Source organism: Rhinopithecus bieti, unplaced genomic scaffold (genome assembly GCF_001698545.2).
Source record: "Rhinopithecus bieti isolate Rb0 unplaced genomic scaffold, ASM169854v2 scaffold_19459, whole genome shotgun sequence".
NCBI classification, from domain to species: domain Eukaryota; kingdom Metazoa; phylum Chordata; class Mammalia; order Primates; family Cercopithecidae; genus Rhinopithecus; species Rhinopithecus bieti.
In genome coordinates, this window is record NW_016809864.1 from 4312124 (window position 1) to 4318794 (window position 6671).

A 6671-nucleotide genomic window follows, 5' to 3' on the forward strand; every position below is an offset into this window, starting at 1 on the left:
ATCATAGATACCAATGCCATTAATAGTAAGTATTTCCTTTTTTAAAAAAAAGTGAATGGCTTGTCAAGTATTTTGCTAATGAAGTATAATCTCATTTCATCCTCACAACAAACAGAGTGAGTATTATCATCCCCACTTTACAAATGGAGACCATACCTTGAAGATTACCCAGGCCAAAATTGGGAAAGCAGCCTGCCTCTGTCAAACAAAACTTTTGTTTTCACCAGTCTGGTTGGCCCATAAAGTATAATCATGCTCAACAAATATGTTAAGCAAGCCAGGCCCAAGTGTTAACATAGATACGTAAAGCACAAGCTCTGTCCTCACAGAGCTCAACTACATAAGAGAGACTGATTGTGAGCAGATAATGATAGAGCAATACCATTAAGTGCTCACATACAGGCAAGCCTCATAGTCTAAGAGCAGAGAGAAAGGGCATCTAACCCAGCATGTGGTTTCCATGAGTAAAGGGCATCTCAAATCATTCTTGAAATATACACAGGCAGAGGCCGTGATGTTAGTATTAGGTATCAACTGGATTGGACTGAAGGATACCTAGAGAGCTGGTATTGTTTCTGGGTATGCCCATGAGGGTGTTGCCAGAGGAGATTGACATTTGAGTCATTAGACTGGGAGAGGAAGACCCACCCTCAATGTAGGTGGGCTCCATCCGATTGGCTGCCATCATGGCTAGAAAAAAGCAATGGAGTAAGGTGAGATAAGCTGACTTACTGAGTCTTCAGGCTTCCATCTTTCTCCCATGCTGGATGCTTCCTCCTGTTCCTCTTGCCCTTGCACATCAGACTCCAGGTTCTTTGGCCTGTGGACTCTTGGACTTACACCAGTGGTTTGCCAGAGGCTTTCAGGCCTTCAGCCACAGACTGAAAGCTGCACTGTCAGCTTCCCTGCTTTTGAGGCTTTTGGACTTGGACTGAGCCACTACTGGCTTCTTTCTTCCCCAGCTTGCAGACAGCCCATCGTAGGACTTCGCCTTGTGATTGTGTGAGCCAATTCTCCCTAATAAACTCCCTGTCATATATACATAGATACTATTAGGTCTGTCCCTCTGGAGAACCCTAATACAGAGGGCACAGCCTGAGAAAGGATAGAGTGGCAACGAAGAGTACATATGAGCAAGTCTAGACCCCTCAGATCAACAAATAAACCACCACCCACCATCCCCATCAGGCATCTCAAACTCATGGCCCCTAGGGTGACTCCAACCTACAGACATACTTTGTCTGATCTACCCAGTAGTGACCATAGTATATTTTTTTTACTTGAAATTGTTGCCAAGAGTTCTGCATTTGCAATTTTCTCATAGAAATCTAGATTTTCAGCCTCTCTTTAAAAATCCTAAGACCTGCAATTATTGAGCCCAGGTTTCCCTGGACCAAGCACTGGCTCAGATGAATAATGACTGTGCACTTTAGTTTCCTCATGCCAAAGCATGTCTTGTCCTTTATCACTACACTTGTGCCACACAAGTTTTCTCTTATGTTCAGGCATCCTCATTCACTGACGTATGTACGTCACCTCCGAAGGCATTTGAGTATTCAGCCCCCGGTCTACTCCATAAAATCTAAGCTTGTGGGCATGGAGTTTCATTCACTGATCTCTGTTTATCTTTTCCAGGTTTTTCCCCGACGGCTGCTCTCTCTCTCACACACACACACACACATACACATACACACACACGCAACTACCACAAACTTTCTGAACTCCCCTGAGCTCACCATTTTCTTCCTTACCTCCTTGACTTCACAAATGTTGTTCCATCTGCCTGGAATCTTCCTTCTTGTCCTAGTTCACCTGGAAAACTCCTATTCATCTTTAAAGATCTAGTTAAAATGTGGACTCCTCTCCAACATCTTCCCTGAACCCCATCCATCCTCAACAGACATCTCTCCTCTGGGGTGTCATAGCTGGTAACACCTTATATCTTCCTCCATGACTGCAGGAAGCAAAGAGTAGCAGCCAGGAGCCCGGTGGAGACTGTCAGGGCAGCCAGCTGAGAGGGGACAAGGTCTTCGGCCAGGTTGGAGAGCAGGGAGAAGTGCTCAGATTCTAAGACATTTCGAAGGTAGAGCAAACAGGATTTGCTAATTGATCTTTGTCTTTCTTTGCTGTTTTAAAGAAGAGAATGGACCTTAAAATAATAAACAAGCTCCAACGTGCTGAATTCTTTCTGTCCTTGCTCTTTGGAAGCATATTGAAATATTCCCACCCTACCCTCTACTTCCAACCAATGCACTCTCTCCAGGGTTCAGTTTCATGGCTGTTGCCCCTGTGTCCCTGTAATTCTTCCAATAAACCACAAATAAAAAGTCTGTTTTTACATAGAGTGTGTGTATTATACATGTGTGTATATATATACACATATATAATTACATCGTGTGTATGTGTATATATATATACACACATACACACATTTAAGAATGATTATAAACCTACCTGGAAAGATCTCCAATACATATTATTAACTGAGAAAAGGGAAATATATAATAGTATGTGGTCATTTTTATGGGGGAGAAAAAGCTACTAGACATTTATATTATCTTTGTACATGCAGAGATTATCCCTGGAAGAATAAAAACAGAACCTCCAGGGAAAGAAACTACACAGATGAGAGTCAGAGGCAAGGCAGAGGCTTACTTTCCAGAGCATGTTCTGAGAATCTTGTACCATGCATGTATCTATCACCTATATAGAATAATAAATTTTGCCCAAGCACGGTGGCACATGCCTATAATCCCAGCACTGCGGGAGGTCAAGGCAGGTGGATCATCTGAGGTCAGGAATTCAAGACCAGCCTGGCCAACACAGTGAAACCCTGTCTCTACTAAAAATACAAAATTAGCTGGGTGTGGTGGTGCATGCCTGTATTCCCAGCTATTCAAGAGGCTGAGGCAGGAAAATCACTTGAACCCGGGAGGTGGAGTTTGCAGTGAGTCCAGGTTGCACCACTGCACTCCAGCCTGGGCAATAGGAGTGAAACTCTGTCTTTAAAAAAAAAATAAAATAAAATAATAATAATAATAATAATAAATGTTTATAAAAGAATATCCCCACAGATATTCCAGCTGTGATTTAATGTGTTTGAGATAGTGTTTGTAGATGAACAGTACTCTATGGTAGTAGTTGTAGGAACCACAGAGATCTTTTTTACGTTGTTTTAAAAATATTGTATTATGAGTGATTTTGAACATAAGCAGAAGTAGGTAGGATAGTATAAGTCAAGGATTGGCAAATTCTTTCTGTAAGGGGCCAGATACTAAATATTTTAGGCTTTGTGGGCCAGATAGTTTCTGTTGCAACAATTCCACTCTATTGTTGTGTGGAAAAACCAGCCAGAGAAAATACACAAACAAATAGGCATGGCTGTATTCGGATACAACTTTACTTACGAAAACAGGCAGTGGGCTAGATCTGGCCATTCAGCCACGGTTTGCTGACCTCTGATATAAATGAGTCTCTATGTACCCAGACCCCAGCCCCAACTACCATCAACCCAAGGCCAATGCTTCCCATCAACCACCCCCCAAATAACCTGGAAGAAAATTTCAGACATCATATCATATCATTTATTTATTTATTTATTTATTTTTAAGACGGAGTCTTGCTCTGTCGCCCAGGCTGGAGTGCAGTGGCATGATCTTGGCTCACTGCAACCTCTGCCTCCTCAGTTCAAGCTATTCTTCTGCCTCAACCTCCCAAGTAACTGGGATTACAGGCGTGCACTACCACACCTGGCTAATTTCTTGTATTTCTAGTGGAGACGGGGTTTCAACATGTTGGCCAGGCTGCTCTCGAACTCCTGACCTCAAATGATCCACCCATCTCAGCCTCCCAAAGTGCTGGGATTACAGGCGTGAGCCACTGCGCCCAGCCTCATTTTTTCTTCAGTGTTTTCAAATAAGGATTCATCTTTCAACATCACATATAAAAAGTCATTGAGAATGCCTTAATATTATAAAAATTCAGCCCCTTTTAAAATTTCTAGTTGTCCTATAAATGTAATACATTATCGTTATTAGCAATTGTTTGTTGAGTCAGATACAAGTACGGTCCGCACAATGCTCTTAAGTCTCTTCTATATATTTTTACGTTGATTCTACTTGTATGTCTTTTAGCTGTAAACTGGGCATTCCTAAAGAGTTTAAGTCCAACACATAATGCAAGATGCTCTATGTTACCTCCGAAGTATTCTGATTTCAATCTGAGGAATTGCCACCAACTGGATAATAATTCTAAAATTATGGAATCATGACCTCAACAGCAAGTCATCCGTTAACAACTGGTTGAACAAATCAAATATCCTCATGCGAAGGTATCAATAACTTCTCTTCCATATATTCGAGCCTTCAGCCATTATGAAAGAAAAATTCATTTGCTTTGTGTCAGTCACCTCACTCCCAGGAATTTGTCCAATAAAATATTCAGAGATAAGACGAAGATCGCTGTGATGAAGGATTTTATGGCCGCATTATTTATAAGGGTACAATATTAAAAACAACCAGAACATCCAACAATAAGGAAATGATAGTGTTAATTACAACGCCAGTTCATTTACCTAGTAAAATATTAGATAATGATTAAAAATCATGTATTTATGAGAACACATGGACACAGGGAGGGGAACAACATACACTAGAGCCTGTCAAGGGAGGGCGGAGGCAGGCAGGAGCATTAAGAAAAAGAGCTTATGCATGCTGGGCTTCATACCTAGAAGATGGGTTGACAGGTGCAGCAAACCACCACTGCACACGTTTACCTAGGTAACAAACCTGCACATCCTGCACATGTACCCGGGAACTTAAAAAATAAAATAAAATACATAAAATAAAATTATGCTTTTTAATATTCCTATTTTTAAGTCAATGTTCTTGACAAATTTTTTAATAAATAAAACAAAATCTAACACTGCATACAAATATGACCACATAACTACCTGAATGGAAAAGCAGGCCAGGCGCGGTGGCTCATGCCTGTAAAACCTGAGCTTTGAGGTGCCGAGGCGGGTGGATCACTTGTGGTCAGGAGTTCAAGACCAGCCTGGCCAACAGGCTGTAGCCCAGTGCATAGAGCGGCACCTGACACGTTGTAGTCACTCCATAGATATCTTTCTTTTTTTTTTTTAAGAGACAAGGTCCTGCTCTGTTGTCTCAGCTGGAGTAGCGCGGTGCAATCATAGCTCACTGCAGCCTTGAATTCCTGGGCTCAAGTGATACTCCTGCCTCAGCCACCCAAGTAGCTGGGGCTCCAGGCTCACACCACCACTCCCAGGTAATTTTTAAAATTTTTTTATAGAGATGGGGGGTCTCACCTTGTTGCCAAGGCTGGTCTTAAACTCCTGGCCTCAAGCAATCCTTCTGCCTTGGCCTCCCAAAGCACTGGGGTTACAGGCACGAACCACCATGTCCTGTCTTCAATAGATATCTTTAATAAATTTGAGAATAATATATTAAGTGGGAAAAAAGTTACAATACAATACAAATAATACAGTCATGCGTGTATGTGTGTGTGTGTGCGTGTGTACATGGAAAGCATGTGTGTGTGTGTACATAACAAAAGTTGGCACTGGCTGCCTCCACATGGCAGAATAATGTGTGAATGAGTGGCTTTATTTTCTCTCATTGTTTATCTATATTTCTTAAATCAACTGTAACAAACAGGCACTACTTTCATACCAGAGTCCCTGGTAAGTTGTTCCTTAGGATGTTTCTGTAAGAGAATCTGAGTTTGTTGCTCTGGCCGGGCAGACACAAAAAGATTTATAGAGAAGAACCACTTAGTCTCTTCCCTGAAGTCCTAGGTGGGCAGGTTTCAGGCTCACAGGTGCCCAATATCCTCTGGGGGAAATAATGGGACCCTTGTGGCCTGGCAGGTAGGTTCTGCCCCTTCTGATATCCTTGACCTGGCAAAGATATTAGAAGGACGTGGGGAGGATATGGGCAAATTTGTCAAGAGGACCAGAAGCATTTTGGGAAGAGAGAAATGAAGAGCAATCCCTCCTCTGGTGACGATGATGATAATGGTGGTGGTGATGCTAGTACCTCCCAGATGCACTGGGATTGTGAGTTTTGGGAAACAGACACCAAGGCTAGGAAGGAATCATGTCACCATGAGGACGGCTGAACCAGGGGCAGAGCCTCAACACCAGGCCCCAGGGTTAAGTGAAGAAAGGCTGGTTAGACCAGCACTGGAAACCATCGCTGAACAGAAGGCAGAGGCTACAGTGGCGGTGGGGGCCCACACTGCAGGCAGGCAGGATGCTCAGCAGTGAACAAAAGCTGTTCCAAGCCACCGGGTGAGCTAGTTTCCAAATCATTAATTCTCTCTTTGCCTGTATTTGAAAGTCAATACAGAGCTTAAAGTCTTACCCTGGGGTTCACCTTCACGTATAATCTTCAGAGAGGTTGGAGCTCTGAATAGGGAGGATATTGGACTCGTTAAAATAAGTACAAGGGGTGGTCAGTTAGAAAAATTAAAATATTAGGGATGTCCCGCAGCTGGAGAAGTAATTCATTCTCTATTTTATTCTCTTTTACCCCCAGCTGGAGAAGTAATTGATTCTCTATTTTATTCCAATCTGTAAAAGTAACTTGTTCTATTCATGCATTTTAAGTAAATAAACAGGCCAGGCGCGGTAACTCATGCCTATAATTCCA

The 6671-nt window shown here is 42.4% G+C and overlaps 2 long non-coding RNA genes across 2 annotated transcripts in view; one reads left to right on the plus strand and one right to left on the minus strand.

Annotated features, from left to right (window-relative positions):
- The window catches only part of LOC108541213 (uncharacterized), an 83480-nt gene extending 83231 nt beyond the window's left edge, over positions 1–249 (minus strand). Inside the window, exon 1 of the long non-coding RNA XR_001888905.1 lies at positions 157–249. This is a non-coding gene — a long non-coding RNA (uncharacterized LOC108541213). The remainder of the gene's footprint in view (positions 1–156) is intronic.
- A 180-nt stretch (positions 250–429) lies between these two features.
- On the plus strand, positions 430–4355 carry LOC108541215 (uncharacterized). The gene is made up of 3 exons (XR_001888907.1): positions 430–713; positions 1961–2083; positions 4134–4355. It is a non-coding gene; the product is annotated as an uncharacterized LOC108541215 (long non-coding RNA).
- Positions 4356–6671: the final 2316 nt, after the last annotated feature.